Source organism: Triturus cristatus, chromosome 6 (assembly GCF_964204655.1).
Source record: "Triturus cristatus chromosome 6, aTriCri1.1, whole genome shotgun sequence".
In the NCBI taxonomy this organism is placed as follows: domain Eukaryota; kingdom Metazoa; phylum Chordata; class Amphibia; order Caudata; family Salamandridae; genus Triturus; species Triturus cristatus.
This window is the reverse complement of record NC_140589.1, coordinates 506,087,479-506,106,824: the sequence shown is the minus strand read 5'-3', so window position 1 is coordinate 506,106,824 and position 19,346 is coordinate 506,087,479. Positions and strand designations below refer to the sequence as shown.

At 47.5% G+C, this 19,346-nt stretch overlaps 1 protein-coding gene across 2 annotated transcripts in view; it reads right to left on the bottom strand.

The window, feature by feature from the left end:
• The window catches only part of SMAP1 (small ArfGAP 1), a 924,147-nt gene that overhangs the window by 734,132 nt on the left and 170,669 nt on the right, over nucleotides 1-19,346 (bottom strand). The gene's annotated exons all lie outside the window — the stretch shown is intronic.

Genomic DNA, 19,346 nt, shown 5'->3' with positions numbered 1-19,346 from the left:
AAAACAATCTCCCCACGACGCAGGCATCCTTACACCATGGTGCAAGGATGCCTACGCCAGCGCATGGCTGCAGTTTGTGCGCCAGCGCAGGGGGAAGCACAGAGATGCGTCATATTCTTGTAAATATGTCGCATCCCTGTGCTTCGGAAGTGCCGCAGCGTGGCGCAGCCAAAGGGCTTGCAGTGCCACGCTGCGGCACTTCCTTGTAAATCTGCCCCTGGATGTAGAGCACTACCCGAGGATGGCAGTAGCAAAAATCCATCCACAGATTGACCGTCTGTGGCAAAAAACAGGCACACCCATCACATTTATGTTGGTGGTGTTATCAATCAATGTCATGTGTAAAACAAAGCATCCTAGTAAAAACCATTTGCGCACATTTTATCTAGGAAAATGGTGGTTTGAGCTATGCAATAATCTGTCATTTCAGCACACCAACTCACAAACCTGCACTTTACTAAACATTCTTATTATGTTGAACATTATTTGCTGGATATGGCCCAGGATATGCGCGCGGCGGTCAATTATGTAGTGTACCAGATTCCAGAAATTTCTGTCAGGTGTTGGGGGGGCCCAACAGCTAAAAAAAATTGAGCGGGGGGGGCTCAACCTACAAAAGTTTGAAGACCTCTGGCATAAGGTGAGGGGTACAAAAGAACAATCCTGAAAATATACTGTCGAACTTAACAAACCACTTATGGTAATGTTATTACAATATGTTGTATGCAAAAATGAATATGGAAAATGATGCATCACTGTTTGACAATTATAAATGTGAATAAAAAATGTTTTAAAAAATATATATATATGGGAAGGTTCATAGATGGTCTTATAGCCTCTATTAGGTTCGGAACCACACTGTCACTGTCAGTTATAGGCAAGGTGGCTTTGATCAAAATGGTCCTACTATCCTGCTGCCTTTAAGCAATGCAGGACTCGTTCTGTGTGTTATCGTCATTGTTCCGGCAGCTTGATGGGTTGCTGGTGTCGCTAGTGTGGGAGAGAATCAGGGTTCACCTTGCAATCTTAAAATTTGACCTTTGCCAGTGTGGCCTTGGTCTGCCGGACCTTAAACTGTACTACCTGCCAGGCCTACTGCAGTAATCCGCTCTGTGGTGCGACGATGGCCCTAACTGAGAAAATAAATTACTGAATGGCTCCATTGTGATCCATGAGCTTCTGAAGTTGCTCATGTGCGGCCGTAGACTCCCGGCGGGTACTCCGTTCATTATCACACAAGTGGCCCCGGCGTGGGAGAGGGCTGTTGCGCTTGCGCAGGTTCTGAGGCGGGCGCCTATGCTGAGCTCTATGCCGATCTGGTGGCTGTGTCCATTCATACTCATACAGGACTCTATGGACGTCTCGATATGGCTGGAGGAGGGTTGTAAAGGGCGAGGGTGTTTTTTTTTCTAAATGGCGACGTTATGTCATTGGAGCAGTTTGGGACCCATTTTGGAATACGTTGGGGCAATTCTTGCAGTACGCAGGTATATCTCGCATGGCCTGGGAGATCTGGACGTCATTTCCGGAGGAACCTGAAGATTCCTGCGTCTTACAGGTGATATTAGATCCCAGCTCCTTATAGGGCGTTATATCCAGACTATATGCAGAAGTGACAGATTGACTAATACTGAATCAAAGCGTGTATCATAGGATGGGGAGCTGGAGAACTCACGAACGGGGAATGGAAGCGGGCCCTGGCATACGTACGGGAGGTGGCTAGCAACACCAGGTTTAAGTTGAGGCAGTTTTACTACCTATATAGAGCCTACCTGACACACCATAACGCCTTCATAGAGTTTACCCGACACGCCTTGCGGGCTGCAAACATTGAGGTGCAACCCCGACGGACTTTGACCAGGTCACGTGGGATTGCGTACAGTTACAGCCTTTTTGGGGTGAGATACTACAGGAAGTGGGCAGAGTAACAAAAGTGAATGCGGAGCTAACAATTCAGCACTGCCTGCTAGGTCTGCTGCCGCTCCCCAAGAAGGGGTAAAAGAATGCAGTACACATTCACTCAGTTGGGACTGGTGCTGGCTCGACAGCGCATTGCCATTCATTGGGCTAGACTGACCACCGATAAAGACTAAATGGCTGGCTGACTTCCCGGAATGGGCAGTAGTGGAAGAGTGCCAACTCAGTAAAGTCTGCATTGACGATCACGCAGAACAGGATTTGGAACTCTGGGGAGGCATGATAGACAGACCGAACGACCACGACACTAAGATAGGTGACAACTCTGCCACCAACTCATCGGAGGGGGGAGGCTGCTACTCGCCCGGCACCGACCCCTGGTCAAAAAGAGTTGGGCAGACTGGTGAATCTATCCCCCTCTCCTACTAAAAGCAAGTCGCTTTAGACTAGGAAATAGGGACACACCCCACTGCTGTAGCCACCTATGCAATACTTAAGTCATTATGTTTGAATGATTCTGCCCCACCCTTTTCCCCCCGCCCCTCCCCCAAGTGAGTTTATGCCACATTTCTGCTGATCCTCTACACATAATGTGTTGATGCGCGGTAATATTGATGCTGCAATGTCTTTTTTTTGTATTCATACTTTTTTTTGTTGTATTTATACTTTTGTCTTCTTCTTTATTATTTACATGTATAAAGCGGTTCTTATTGAGACACTTTCTTGTGCCTTTTATTTATTAATTGAAAGTATCACATGACCTGTAATGTTCTGGAAAAGTGAATAAACGTATATATATTTTTAAACGTACATTACATTATATCATATTACATTACATTAGTGTAATTGTTACTTCATTACTCTTAGTAAGGGCCACTAGAATTATGATGTAGTGACGAGTCAAATAATGAGGGAAGTTGACTTATCTATGCAGCAAGAAAAAGAGAAGTTACCGTGAATATTATGCTATTTGAGGCAACTTATACGAGACATTCCCTGGCATTTTCATACAGATATTTAACACTCTGATTCTAGTGCGATAAAAGTGGGTAGGTTTCTTAAGCAAGAAAACTATATGCATTCAGCCGATATATTTCAAATTCATTTTTGTAACATAACTGAATAAAAGTCGCTACAACTCTGTAAATAGAAATACTTAAATCCCTATAAGCGCTCAGAATTATCAGTGTAATTAAAAACAGTGTCTCCAAAGGAATCAAATATGAGCATTTACACATACAAGTACACAAGGGAACGGGATACATTACAGAAAGCAAGAGAATGCGTATATTACACGTTGCTGAGTACAGGAACCATTGAAATGTTCATTTCTGCTGAAAATTCCACATTGAGCCACAGGAGGGCAGCAGATAATCAAAGATTGCTATTGAGGAAAACTTCAAACACTTTATAGACGTGTTCAAAAAACAGTGCCAAGCCCCATTCAACGTAATACAGGAAGTGTTGCGAACTGACGCAGAAGCAACGTTATTTACTTAAGTTAAGATATACTCTTTTTTTTTCCATTCCACAATGGGGCATACTGAGCGGGCCATTGTTCATACTTAAAAAAAAAAAAACTACGCAGACTATAAAAACTACCAGCCAAGCGAACACGCAGAAACCCAAACATTAAGTCAATAACATCATTTGATGCCAAATCGCTTTAACCCATATTAGCAGTTGGACACGGTCTGGTTCGTTGACTGAGCAAAGCAGCATAGTTCGCATTCTAGGATGAAATGTACTACTTTACCGCATGGGCGTAGGAAGTGTGGGGGACGCGGGGGATATATCCCCCCAGATTTTGGAGTGGGGGGGACAAGGGGGGGGGCGAGGGGACAAAGGAATTTCCCCTCTCCCTTCTGTTATCGCAGGGCCATTAGCACGCGAAAGCGCTACCTAATGGCCCTGCACTTGACCTGCCTGGAGTCAGAGGCCACCCGCCCTCTGCCTTTTGTTATGCTGCAGGAAGGCTCAGCCGTTCTGGGAAGGGCAGAGAACGGAGAAAAAATAAACGCTGTCTTTTTTCCTTCATGGCAAGGACCGTGTCCACTACTCCTGACCCGCCTCTGGCGGCTGCCCTCCTCTCTTTATTCCTCCATCTCTTTCTGTCTCTGTCTCGCTCCTGCTTACCTGCTGATTTCAAGAGGCAGCTCTTAAGGTACTCTCTCTTGCCTCTCCTTTTCTTTTATTTGTTCCCCTGTGAAATTGATCCAAAAAAGGCTGTAAATGTCCTCATTTTCTGACAGTTTTCTATTGAAAAGAAAAACCTCGGAATGGAGAGAAAAAATAGTTAAATACCTAAATAAAGCAATACAGAGTGGACAGCAGACAGGCCAGACTGTTATTTACACCCACACACATTAGCCACTTTACAGAGTTTGCCAGTGAAAGCGCTACTTTCTTTTTATCTTCTTTCTTTGAACAACATTGCTTTCCCAGGGTGGGTCAGTGCGCCATTCCTAAAGGGACTGCAATACCTGGTTGATGGGTAGAGTGGAAACGTTAAATATGATCGTTTTCAACTTTTTAATTATTTTAGCTTATAAAATGCGGCTCTGTGTTTGGGGATGTGGTCTTTTTTAAACCAAACTGCATACATTTTGAAAGGATATAAGCAATGGGCATTGAAAGGGGTCCCTTACCAGGTCCTGTAGCCATGTCTTGAACTTTTCAGGCAAAATGACTTACTGATTCCTGAATAATGAGCTTAAAACCGTTAAGGTAACCATGTTTTTTTCTGATTACAGTTCACATGCTTTGTTTATTCTTGCATTCCCTATGAGTGTTTGCTTTTTCCAGGGTGTTATTCATTTTTTTCAGGCAGCATTTTACTGTTGTCTAGTGCATAATTTGAATTTAGTTGCAGCACAATTAAGTTGTGCTGAAGGCAGTGCGAGTTTCTCTCAGTGGGGCAGTATGGTGTTCAGTGTGGGAGAGAATGTGGCACTCTGGCCAGAGCTGCTGAATTTGGAACTGGAGAACCATGTTCAGACCTTCATGACCAGTTCACCATACCACGCTCCTGACAGAGCTTATTCCGATGCTACACCTTAGAAGGCCCGATAGACCTTAGAAGCCCAGGTGTCTTAGCACCCGCAGGTGGACCTGTCCACCACAATCCATACTGCAGTTCACTTCCAGTCTTACGGCAGGCATATGAAGAAGCACATCCTAGATCGACAGTGAATCTGTCACTGAGGTCACAAGACCCTTGAGGCCAGTCCACCTCACCCATTGGTACCTCCATTGGCCTTTTTCCAGCACTAGCAGTGCAACTTGCCAGGGGTTGGCAATGTAGGATTTGCATGCACACCAAACTTAGGGGGTGATTATAATGGCAGTGGGACCACCACGTCACCCCGTCGGTGGTGGTCCCACCGCCATTGGTGACTGCATCACAGCCCGCCATATTACAATGGCGGGTGGTTACCTGGGTGTCGGAAAGACCAACCACCACGCACCCGACGGGCCGGTGTGGTAGAGGGGCTCGTGGTTCCTACAATGCTGGTGGTGCCTACCATGCACTGCAGCAGGGATTACGATGTCCCTTACCCGCCAGCTTATCAATGGCGGTTCACCTGCCATGGAAATGCTGGCGAAAGGGACATTGGGGGCCCGTAGCAGGCCCCTTTACCCCTGGCCCCCAGACATGGGTCCTGGGGGGCATCTATGATGCCCCACAACATATCACTGCACCATGTGGCAGGCACCGATATATTTAACATGTTCCTTTTTTTTTTTACTTTGCGGCGGTTGATGCAGCCAGCAGCACCTGCTGCAATGTAAAAGATAGGCACTGCGAACACCGTAGTGGCAGTCGCATTGCAATGCCTATCGTGGGGCCTCCACTTTGAAGGCCAACGGTCCCATTCCCCGATTCGATGGCGGTGGTACTGAAGTCCGCCTGCCATCGTAGTCCGCCCCTAAGTTTGCATTTTATGAATATGATTCAGCGGGAAATAAATTGATGTTTGCAATTTAATTGACTTTGGTCGGCCTCTTATCTATGAGATTTCCCTGTTGAATGTGCCTTTACATTATACATTTTCGGTTGTATGAATTGATTGCATACTACACTCTCCTACAGGTATTAATTTGAGTGTCATTAGGAGTGTCTGGGACCAATTGTTTTCTTAGGAATAGTTTTCTTTACTAACCTTTGCAAAGGGCCCTAAACTTCACAGCAACACAAGTCACATTTCTTTTAGTAATGTGGGATCCGTTTGAGCTACAAAATTGTTTTGGAGGAAATCGTTAGATTATGCAGCAGATGATGTATTATGTGGCAAATATGATACAGCCATAGTTAAGTGGAAAACATTTTTCCACTTAATTTTGCCCCAACATTGTAGTTGATCAATTTGTAAGTTCCCCAAACCCAAAAGTCGAGTTTGGGCACAATTTGCATTTTAAAAGCAGCCCTATAACACAGGGCTACTTTTAAACTGACCTCAGGCTTCAGCAGTGCACACATGCAAGCGCAGAAAGGGCTGCTGGCCTCTAAACTGCCATGCCTTATTATATTTTAGGGACTTAAAAGTAGTTCTAATCCCCCTGCCCTATTATGTACTAGGGCCTTATAGGAAAGGTCATGCCAATCATAGGGGTACCCTAACCCATAGTGCACCCTAGTGTATGTAGGTGTTTTCACTGTATTTTTAAGTGCCTCTTTCAGAATAGCACTGGCTGTTTAGGCAGAGGCCAGGGTCAGTCAGTCAGTCAGGTACCACCAGTACCAGTCAGCAAAAAGTTGGGGAGTGCCCAGGGCGGCTTTGCAACACTAGAGAAACACAAACTCAGAATGTAAAACATAACACCATGGTTGGGGGGTTCTCTTCAATAATCAGAATTGATTTCTATCCTAATGAACCCATTTTACAACATTAGGATAGGGAAAGACTGGGGAAAAATCATAACGTTCTAATCTATACATTGAAGTTTTTATGCAGCTCTTTGATGACGGTTAATAGCTCACTATTCAATGTTAGGATTTTAACTTATAAAGTTCAAATACCAAAAGAATATCTCAGACAAAAGCAGTAACTAACTGACCTTTTGAATTAAAACTTTCACCAGACAAGCCTTCGATCTCTCTAAAAAAAAAGAACATTAATCACCAAAGTTATCTTCACATTTTTATTGTTGCCTGAAAATTGCTGGAGACCAGGAATGCAGCAGCAGGTACTTTTCAAACCATAATGCACTTGCAAACACGACGCCCCCACCCTAAGTCAGCGGCCTTTGTTTGCTTTGTGCATTAAGATGCAAGATTCATATATATGTTTTTTTTAAACATTTGGTCTCATTACTATATGAATGTAAATAACAATAAAGCATACATGCAAACTGTGACTACATGCCTGCTTTTCTCAATATTTCACTTCGAAAGTATGCAATTGTATTTGTTTAACGGGCGGTGATTTGTATAGGGTCACTGGAAAGTGCACAAGGTTATCCCTGTCCCCCCCAGAATTTTAGTGTCTCCTACGCCCCTGCTTTACCGCACTTTAGGGTTACCCGAAATGAAGTAAACAAGGAAAGTGGGCATGTTCATCTACTTGCATTAAGGAGACTTAACGAAGGCTGCTCAACTGAGAACTGAGAACAAGTTGTTGTAATCTCTGAAGATAGACACCTGGAGCCAGGAGGTATTATTAAGTCTTCTTTTATTCAGTCTCCAGTACAGGTCACATCTGTCTTGACCCCAGCCAGCCTAGTGTGGTACCAGCCTCACCAGGAGCAGCCTGCCTAGCTGCTCAGCCCATCTCGAACTGCCAACACTCATCCACTCAGACACCCAGGCATTCCATGCATCACAGGCACACCAACATTCCATGACCATCTCACGCTCTGGCTGAGCAGCTAGAGGCAGCAGGGCTGGAGTACAGGTTATACAATTAAGTAGGGTATAACACAAGTATTGGCATAGTCAATAGGTCTCACCTTTTGGATGCTAATGCAAAACTACTAGATTTGCCATTGTTTTTTGTCGATATTGTTCATCATGAGCAGAAAAAAGTAATAGTGCAATTATAAGCTGGGGAGGTGGAAGAAAGAGCAAAATGCATTACTAAATTTATTATTTAACCCTTTAGGATAAGAACATATCTGCATCTTTCAAATTCCACGTAAGAGTTGTCTATAATCTAGAATATAAGTGGAAATCAATATGCTATGAATGGTGTTATCATATTTTGGCGGACAGTTGGGTGAAGGACTGTATCACCACAATAGGGTTGTCGGAAACACACATATACACTAAACAAGCATTTACAATGCAATGGTCTCGGCATTGTTAAAGTTAGAGCTATTGGCATTGCTCATGACATTATTTTTGTTTATGTTTTTGTTTTTAAAACATTTAAAGAAACTGCATTGTTATTTACAATGTCAAAGCTTAATCACTCTAAAATTTGAGACCTATTGCATTTGCACCCACACACAGAGCCACACGTACAAAGCCACCCACATAAACAGAGCCACCCACACAGAGCCACTCACATAGAGCACCCACACACAAATAGAGCCACCCACAGAGCCACTTACACAGTTACCCACACACAGGCAGAGCCACCACGCACAGAGCCACCTACTAAAAAGCCACCCACACAGAGCCACACACACACAGAGCCTCCCACACACACACACAGAGCCACACACACACACACACACACACACACACACACAGAGAGCCACCCCCACAGAGCCACACACACACACAGCCACACACACAGAGCCACACATACATACAGAGCCACATACACACACACAGCCACATACACACACACAGCCACACACCCACATACAGAACCACACACACACACAGAGCCACAGACATAGATCTAGACACATACACATTGATCTTGGGAGCCAAAGCAGAAGTGGCATCCACTTCACCTCCTGTTCAAATGTTAAGCTCCGTACTCGCTGCTACCAGTAAATACACCAAGCTTACACTGATCAGTCAGCTAAACATGTCTCAACGCCCGTCAGCCGGCACCAGGGGTCGCGTCCTCTCCGGAACACCCACTTTAACAATCACACCCAACAGAAAGCTAGAGGCGGGTTTCACTCGGTGCCGATGGAGGAGCACGAACACGCGCAATTGTGCAAACACCATTAATTTGTGCAAGCATTACAGCCACACGCACACACCACAGCCTCCAAGCATCCACACGCACACACCACAGCCGCCAAGCATTACAGCCACATGCACACACCACAGCCTCCAAGCATCCTCAAGCACACACCACAGTTTCTGTCTTGGTATCCCCGGTTCCGGGGCATTCTCTAATTTACAGTAAGACATCATTGTAAGGCACATAGGCCCCCCTTGCGATTGCCTCGCCCCACCAAGGTGGTGCCCTGGAGAGGACTGGATCCAGCAGGGTTGCGGCATCGGCTTCTGCTCGCCGCCCTTGCTCGGCAGCAGCAAAGGGGCCGGAGTCAAGGGCATCCGAAGTGAGGCTTTCAAGCCCAGGTTAGAAGTCAAAAGCAGCATTTCCAAACACACCAATGAAAGACGGCTACGATTTCTAATACAGCATTATTTAAATAATTATTATTGGCTCCGTTACGGAGCTCTCAACACAAACTAAATTGTTGCTGCCCTAAGATCAGGAATTTAGTTGCTGACTCACCTGTGCATCCTCCAAAATAAATTGACGCCGGGACCCCGAGGGTCTCACTTAACCCGAACAGGAGCGTAGGGTGGGGCGGGGGGGGGAGGGGGGCTAGAGCCCAGGATAAGGGAGGGGCCGAGAGTATGCAGCAGCGCTGAGGCGAGAGAGGTCGAGGGGACTAATCACCCAACCGGCAGGCCGCAGATTCTCCCGGAGCAGGCCCATCCGTCAGAGCTGCGCGTCACATCACGGGGTAGCTTCGGCCTGCCATGAACACCACCATCTTTACCCCGAGGAGAGGGAGCGAGCGCCAGGGGGAGGAGAGCGAACAGCGCCAGCCGGAGAGGACAAGGGGAGGAGACCAGAGCAGCAGCCGGACACAGGAGCACCGAGGGAGCCGAGAGCAGGGGGAGGGGACGAGCACCAGCCGGGCCGTGTACGGGGTACCATGGTGGACGGGGATGACGCCATGAACACCACCATCGTTCTCCGAGGTCAAGCAAAAATGCCTCGGAGAAACGCAGCGTCATTTTCGGATTCGGGGACGTGTTTTTCTTTCTCTCCTCTTCCCATTGGCTGGAATGTTTTCATTCCAGAGGAGAGAAAGAAACTAAAAAGCACACCCCCGAATCCGAAAAAGACGGGGCTTAAATGGACAGACGCCCCTCTCCTCCAATGGCTGGCCTCCGTTTAGGAAGCCAGCCAATGGAGAAGAAGGGCGGGTTCAAGCCCCACACTAAGAAACATGAGATCTCGCCAGCGAGACTGCGCAAGCGCAGCCTACGCAGGCCGAGACCTAAAAAAGGCTAAAAACAGATATACAGATCGGCAAATAATACAAAGGCACAGATAGGCAAAAAATAGAGGAAACACAAACAGTACAATAGAAGGCTGAACGGACCTGCAGAACAGCAAGGCTCTCCCACTGGACCATCAAGGATGAGGCGCAGGCAGGAGCCTGCGGGTAGAGAAGGGCCTTGAACACTTTCCTGTGAGCAGCGAGGTGCTGGAGGCAGATGCGTAACAACAGAACTGCCGAGGGGAGAGCAGAGTTCCCTGACCAGGAGGTCAGAGATATTGCTCAACTGCTCACGTAGCGGCCGCCATAAAGTAGGGGACAGGGAGGGATCGCAGCTGGGAGGGGGGAGCAGGCACCGGCAGGGTGGGAGGAGCCACGGGGGCAGCAGCGTCTGGAAGGGTGTGAAATGAAAACAGTAAACAGGAAAAACAGTGAAATCAGGAAAAACAGCAGAAAAACAGAAAAAAAGGCACAAAAGCAAAAAAGGCTAAATTGGAGACACAGACCAAAAATACTAAGGCGCAGATAGACAAAAAATAGAGGAAAAACAAACAGGACAACAGAACACAGAGCGGGCTAGCAGAAGAGCAAGCCTCTCCCACTGGACCACCAGGGATGAGTAGCAGGCAGGAGCCTGCGGGTGGAGGAGGGCCTCGAACACCTATCTATGAGCAGTGAGGTGCTGGGGGCAGCAGCGCAACAACGGAGCTGTGTGAGGGGAGAGCAGAGTTCCCGGACTAGGAGGTCTGAGGTCTTGCCCCTGCCAATGCCTGGAATCACAGTACTAACACAACTACTAATCATGACACTCCTACAAGTGTAACAATTCAGACTGTTCTAGACCACCCAAAGCTGTAATAATGATTGGATGGCAGGTATTAGTCCTTTTAAATGTATATTGAATTACTAAACAGCTGTTATTGTGCTCATCTCAAAATTGAACAACAGCACCATCATGTGGCAGACTGCAAAAAGTGCCGGTGCTGCAATCAAGTCCCATAGCCCAGCACTGGAAGCCACCAGCTCAAATTAAGTATTGGGGATGCAATAGTTTCAAATACAGAAAACAATTCTTGTAGTAAAATTTATCGCTAAAATCTGTTCTGGGCAGTCAAAATGTACCCGTTCTGGTAGGAACAGCGAAAAAATTCTTCAAGTATTAGACCATTCTCAATGAGTTGCATATCTGCCACTCACACGGTGTCACTGTGTTGTATACGATATTGGCTACCATCACACGGTCTCCCGGTGAGCCTTCAATATCACAGGGTGGCAGGGAAAAACGAGCTGAAAACCAATGTAAATTGTAGTTTTCCAGCTCGTTTTTCAAGGCTTTGAACTGCGACTTCCATTAAGGGGTGTGAAAACTCCCGAGGACATAGGCACCAGCCTCAACAATCTTTTTATTTTTTGGGAGGAGGGAGATTGGTGAGGTGGAGTTCAAAAGGGCCTCCTAGGTACTTCTCGGCACAAGGCCCCACCCCTTTCAAGATCCGCCCCCTCCTCATATGGTGTGATCGTTCTTCAAGTTGGCAGGTAAGGAGTTGTGATTCTCTAGATCATGGGTACCCACAAACATTTGCTCAGGGGCCACAAAGTACGGTCTATGGTGTGACCGAGGGCCGCACTAATGCCAGCAGGGTGGCGGTAGGGGGTCTGGGTGGGTCAGTGATTTTGTAAGGAGGTCTGAAAAATGTTAAATAAGCATTTCTTTGCAGATTGATAAATGCTTGCTCGTTTATTTAAAAAATGTTCCTGGATATTAGGGCTGTGCAACTAACAGCAGCTCCAGCTGTTGCTCACCAGGGGGGCCGCATGTAAAGGTCAGGAGGTCCGAAAGCAGCCTCCAGGCCGTACTTTGAGCATCACTGCTCCAGATGAACATTTAACCTACATCATCGAAACGCCAAAAAGAGCATTCATACTCGGGAAAGAAAAATGAGGTGCCCGTCTCCCAAGAATTTGGATTTGACCGGCACCTCAATTTCCCCTTTGTGAGTCACCCTTATTAGAATGGGTAGAGACAGAGTTAGCTACTTCGCCAAGCTCTTGTTTTGGGAGAGAAAAAAACGCATGATCAAACGTTCACTTTCCACACAAGTCCCTCCTGGGTTAATCTCCTCTAAACTTCCTTTCACATGTTCATCTTGCGTTGTTTTATTTTTGTGTCCTATCGAAAAGACAAGTATCACGTGTTCAGGCTTTTGAAAGGAAACCTGGTGAAACCAGCCTGGATTCCCCTCATCCTGGCAAAGCAGGAGTCATGGCTGCTGCTCAAGGGAGGTGCCAGGGCCGAGTCATGCCCATCACTTCACCACACATCCCTAAAACACCCCCTAAAAGGCATTGGGGCCCACCTTCAAGTGAAACACAACATGCTGTTCGGGGATCTCTTATCTGAGCCTCAGAACACCCCGGGGAGGCTCAGCATAGAGGCCAAAGATAGAATGTGCAGCGAGTCCGCACAGTAGCCATCTCGCCCGCTGAAGCAGTTTCAATGCACATTAGTGGGCAGTGTGAGGGAGCGGTCAGTGCTGCTACGTTCTAAGAGTCCTGTGGGGTCACCGTTTCAGTAACGCCATCACACAGGTGTCCAGAGGTGATTCGGTTCAATCTGCATTATAACACGCCATTTATGTCTGGTGGCCAGCCCGAGCTAGCCACTTGGCACGTGGCCCTGCCCTCCTCTTTAGAGCCTCCCCTTTACCCTCCCTCCTTCTTAGACCCATGCACACCTCTAACCCTTCACCATCACCTTTCTATCACGGCAAATGGTGACCTGAGTTCAGAGACGGGGAGAGCAGAGGGTGACAGTTCGGGGGGAGGGGCCGATTGATGGGTCAGGGGGGCAATAGTGACCTCTCCCCAGGAGGTGAGCTGCAACAGGCTGCACGCTTCACTGGGCTCCGTTTGTACCAACCAAGAGCAGATTTACAGACATTGTGTTCCCGGTCACCCCTCATTAATTCTGACTCTTGTCCGTTTGCAGGCGCGCGAGCGTGAACATGCCTGCGTGTGCGCGTTAATGAGGGTTGTCTGTGCGCGTGGATCTGCGTCTGTGGGCCTGACTGTGTTGGTGCATCGGAGGTGGGAGGGCCGGATACAGAACAGAGCCAGGGAAAGGGTCCGGCTTGGCTCTCAGAGGCACGACACGACCGTCCTGAGCCTAGAACAAGCCTTAAGTACCGGATTGAATCCTGTGGTGGCCCCTAGTCAGTCGAAATTTCGGGGCCCATTCGCAGATTCCCCCTAATACCTTTTTCGCTTTACCAACCAACAATTTTAATAAACCAATGAGCACCGAATAGCCGAGAGCAGGGGGAGGGGACAAGCACCAGCCGGGCCGTGTACGGGGTACCATGGTGGACGGGGATGACGCCATGAACACCACCATCTTTCTCCGAGCTCAAGCAGAAATGCCTCGGAGAAACGCAGCGTAATTTTCGGATTCGGGGGCGTGTTTTTCTTTCTCTCCTCTTCCCATTGGCTGGAATGTTTACATTCCAGAGGATAGCAAGAAACTAAAAAACACACCCCCGAATCTGAAAAAGACGGGGCTTAAATGGACAGACGCCCCTCTCCTCCAATGGCTGGCCTCCGTTTAGGAAGCCAGCCAATGAAGAGGGCGGGTTCAAGCCCCACTACTGAAAAACGTTAAATCTCGCCAAGCGAGACTGCGCAAGCGCAGCCTTCGCTATCCGAGACCTAAAAAGCAGATTGCTAAAGGGCATGATCCCCACCTCAAATGACTTGTGTCGAGCAGTGGCCTTGCAAATCTCCATGCCTCTGTCGAGCCAGCACCATAGACAACGTTGCTGTGGTGTGACTGGGTGCTAATTTTGAAAGAACATTAGGCATAGTGCCAGGAAACAAAAGTTGGAGGTGGGAAGAGATATGGAGCAGTGATATTTTTATGTTCGGCTCCGTTGTCTTTTTCTTTGATTTGAAGGATACACGCACGTCCACATTTATGAGGTTGTGTATAAAAAAAGTTGTTCTTATGGACCCAGAAAAGAGGCCACGCATTTATGCAAAATAGGGTCAGAGGACAGGAGAAAAAACACGGATTCTAGAGCCAGATGTAAGACGCTTGCATTTTGCGGCTCGCAAATTGTGTCGCTTTGCAACTTGCAATATGCAACCCGCAAAATACAAAAGTGTCTCAGACGCAAATTGCATGCCTCATCAATATTCACGAGGCAAGCGCAATTTGCGACCCCATTGGGAATGGCTAGCACTCACAGGGATTTGTGGCCTGCTGGGGTCAGCAGACCACCATGTCTGTGACTGCTTTTTCAATAAAGCAGTTTTTTTTTTTTTAAATGCAGCCGTTTTCATTAAAGGAAAACAGGATACATTTAAAAAAGGAAAATGAAACTTTTCAGTTTAAGTTTTTAAGAGCAGGCAGTGGTCCCTGGGACCACTGCATGCTCTTAAAAAATAGTTACGCACCCATTCACAAAGGGGAAGGGGTCACCTGGGGACCCCTTCCAATTTGCGAGTGGTTTACCACCTACTTGAAGTAGGTGGCAAACTGCAGGTGTTTTGCGGACGCAAATGCGGTCGCAAAACAATAGTAAATGGCAATGAGTCTCACTATTAGGGAGGGACAGCCATTCCTAATAGCGAGAGTCGCAAATGATACTTTGCGAGTCAGTGACTTGCAAAATAGCGATTGCACATGCCACAACTCTTTTTTGCGATCACAAACAGACCGATCTCCCGTTTGCGAGCGCATAAAAAGGGTAGTACATCTGGCCCCTAGTGTGGAAAATGCCAAATAAATGCGCATATCAGCGTTAAAGAAAACGCCTACACTCAGCTCTGCTGCTAAAGAAATAAGTATGTCAAATAATGCCCCCAAATAACTGTGTGTCAGGTTACATGTATGAAAAACATGTCAACTCTCAAAAATGCAACGCTTAACTACAAAATGACTCCGGAGTGCGCTTCCTCTAAAAACCCAACCAACTTCGATGATAAAAGTATATTAACTGATGAGAATTTAGATAAAAGTTGGTGGCCTGGTCCAAAAAATTCACTGTATCAACACAAAGATTCTTTGTAATATTAAGGTAAAAAAACATGCCCGGAAGGTCACGGAAATTAAATACAGGTGTACAAAGAAAGCGCATCTCCAATTAACAGAAAAATGACAAACCCAGATTTATACAAAAGTACATAATTTATGAATCACTTTTCCCTTGCTATCCTACCTCTACATACATCTACACCGCTACTCTGATGTGATATTGTGCTTTATCTGTGACTGTAGAAGTAAATACTTTTAAACCAAGATGCAGGTCTTAGAAAGACAAATCTGCATTCCAGGTGTGATTAATCTCCAGATGTGCTGCAATGCATTCAGACTCGGCCCCCACAAAAAGCACAAGTAATACTTTTTAAAAATTATTATTGTTGTAAGTTTGCTCTGCAGATATTGTGTTTTAATATATGTAAAAGTCTGGTCCCCTGACACACTCCAGGGCCTTGTTTGCACCTATATAAACCTTTCAAAAATTAAAAACATATCTAAAAATGGTTGGATTTATACAAGTGTGGTCTGCCGGGGAACAGAGTGGATGGTTATACCAGCGTGGTCCATAGGGGTGGCAGGGTGTGGGAGAATTGGGGGGTGGCAGGGTGGGGAGAACTAAGGGGGGGAGCAACTGTGCCATAGAGTGCTTTCAATTGGGGAGAGCAAGTGAGTGATGTGCTGCACCAGTGTGGTCCACGAGGGAAGAGAATGGTTGGGATATACCACAATGGCCGAAGGGGGAAGGGGGAGGGGGAGTGGTTAAGCTATCCCAGTGTCCCTCGAGCTGTGAGGAAGTAGAGTTTCTCCCCCAGGGCTTGCACTAGTAAAGGTTAGTGTGGCAGCTGGTACAGATGGCACACTTAAGTCTTGCACCAACTATCGCCCAGATCACAGCCGGGTAAACTAGGAGTCTACAGACAGAAATAACTGACAGGAAGTGTTGTTATTGTATAGGAGCCTTCCTCTCTGGTTACACTTCTGGCGCCCTCTCTCCCACCACCACCGGCACATTCCTGGGAACCCAGCTGGTTGCAACAATGAAGGCCAAACCGCTACGGATCCCATGTGATCTATGCCAACTTGAGCAGTCCGGACTTTAAGACAACAGCCCACTGCTTGCTGTGGTGGACTCGCTGGTGAGTTGGGTGAACTCCTTGATGATGTTGAAGAGTTCTTTGCTGTTGTGTGCATGAGTGGAGATTCAGTCTTCATTTGCTTTTTTCCTCGTTTTTCTGATGAGTTTGTGGTGGGCGTAGGTGTCGGCTCTGAAGTTGTTGTGGGCTTCTGTGGATTTGGTGTTCCTCCGGGCCTTTTCGAGGCAGCGGCAAGTGCGTCTGGACTCTCGAAGTTCAGTGGTAAACCATCTAGCTTTCTTGACGTGGGTGTTGTTATTTTTCTTGAGGGGGGCTATGGTGTTGGCGCTGTCGGAGATCCATCTGTGCATGGTTCTGGCTGTGATGTTGGTGTTGTAGTTTTCCGCGATGGTGGAGGTGGAGCTGCTGAGTGATGAGGTTAACTGGTCGTCTGATTCTGGTCCAGTTTCTTCGTGGGAGCAGGTGCTGGTGTCTGTGGATGGTGGGTATTCTGAAGGTGAAGTGGATGCATCGATGGTCAGTCTATGGGAGTTCGGTGTTGTGGCTGAAGGTGATGGAGTTTCCTGTTGTGAAGAGGGGGTCGAGGGTGTGTCCTGCTGAGTGCGTGGGTTTGGTCACGATCTGGCGGAGTCCAATGTTGTGGAGGTTGTCCAGGAGGGATGTTGTACTGGGGTCCAGTTGGTTGTCGAGGTGGAAGTTGAGGTCTCCCAGTAGGGTGTAGTTGGTGAACACGATGGCATGCGGCTAGATGATGTCTGTGATGGAGTTGGCGAAAAGTCCGGGGGGGTCCAGGGGGTCGGCAGATAAGGGTTCCTCGGAGGGTGGAGGTAGGGCTGGCCGGTATCTTGAAGTGAAGGTGTTCCATCAGGTCTGTGTGCTCAGGAGGAGGGTGGATTTGTGGACGATGGCGATTCCTCCTCCTGGGCAGGTGGGGCGGTCCTTCCTGGAGATCTTGTATCCTTGGAGAATGGCAATGGCGCTGTCCGGTCCCGAGGTGGTGTTGATCGAGGTTTCTGTAAAGAATTCTACGTCCGGGGTAGTGCCGTCGAGTACGTCCCAGATTTCAGTGGCGTGTTTGTGGAGAGATCGGACGTTGAGGAGGATGCATTGCAGGGTCTTCAGTTCGATTGTGTTCTTGCGGGCGGATTGCGCTGGGTCAGTGGTCTTGGCGGTGCTGCAGGTGTGCCGGCAGCGGTGACAGCTGAAGGGTCCGTGGGTGTCGGCTGGTGATGCTAGCTTGCAGTTGTTGTTGCGGCCTGGGTTGAGAGCGTGGAGTGCTGCTGGGTCGTAGTGTTGGCGGTGCAGAGATCCAGAGTTCATGGCGCTGGTCGCAGTCAGGTCACGGACAGGCGCAGACTAGCTTGCCTTTGGCATCCCGGCATGGCCGCCATTAAGTAGGGGTCGGGGAGGGCTGGACAGCTGGGAGGCGAGGAGGGAAGCTGGATTGGGCCGGTCGCACTGGTCGTGCTGGGGGGAGGGGCCGCGGGGGCAGCAGCGGCGGGGAAAAACAGGCTGAAAAAGGCGAAAGGAAAAAGGCAAAAAGAGAGAAAAGTGCAAATAAGGCAGCAAAAGTGCAAGAAATAGTGGATGAAAGACACACAGGAGAGTGAAAGGGGGAGATTGAGATGAGGGTAAAAAACTAGTGAAAAACAGAGGAAAGACACAGAAGGAGAGTGAAGGGGGAGCTTGAAATGAGGGGAAAACGACAGAAAATGGAGGAAAGACCCAGAACAGGAGTGAAGGGGGGAGATAGAGTGAGGGAAAAAATGAGTGAAAAGGAGAGAAAAAGCAGAGCAAGAGATTGGAGACAGAGGTCCACTGGACCACCAGGGATGGAGGAGGGCCTCGAACACCAACACTCGAGAGTGCAGGGGCTTGGGGGAAGGCCTCACTTAATGGTGGAGCTGCGAGGGAGGGAGAGCAATTTCACTGACAAGGAGTCAGTGGTCTTGCTGTACGAGGAGTATTGTCAACTTCATCTTTGATGTGTACATTTCAAGGAACCATTTACTGTGTGACCTTCATTGCCAGTTCGCATACTATTGCCTTACATATGTAACATGCCTTCTTTTTCAATACAAAGCTAAAAAATAAAAAAATAAATCGCATATTCATTCATGTTGTTTACCATAAGACTACCATAGGAAGACTGATGTATTTCCTGGACTTTCAGTTGACCGCCACGGAGTGTCTTACTGATGAAGAAACGGATCACAACCAAGTTTAATGAGAGTCCTCGTAGGGGACTCCCATTGACCTGACTTTGATTAGTTCCTGATGCTGCCACGAGGTCTAGCCGCCCGAGTGGGGCAGCGTTTTATACCGGGACAAGTGGGGTAATCTTGGGGATTTTGTAGATTCTTGGTGATTCCGGACGTTTTCATCACAGAAATATAACGAAAATGCATTGTGGGCAAAAAATTGTTGTGGGATTCATGCAAGGCACACTACACGGGAATTCCCCATTTGCCTAGTTTTCAAAAATGTTTGTGGTTGGTAGTTTCCATGGGTAGAGGCCCAGCATTAGCCCAAATAATATTCCTACCTCCATTACTCATTATCTCTACGTGTCACATTAGGGCCTTTTGTGAAGCGGTCTCTTGAACCATCCACACACCGTTGTTATCAAGAGATGTGTGGCAACTGTGTGTGGTACAAAATGTGTGGATCCCCACAGATTCCGTAACTTTCTCGCACAGATATGGGAGTAGAAGGAGTGCTTTTACCCAAGGTTTGCAAAGGCTTCTGGGTAAGAAAATCTGGGGAGAGCCACATATGTCACCTTACTCTGGATTCCTCTAAGTGACTAGTTATCAAAAATGTGCTAGGTTTCCCTAAATGCCGGCTGAGCTAGGGCCCAAAATTCACAA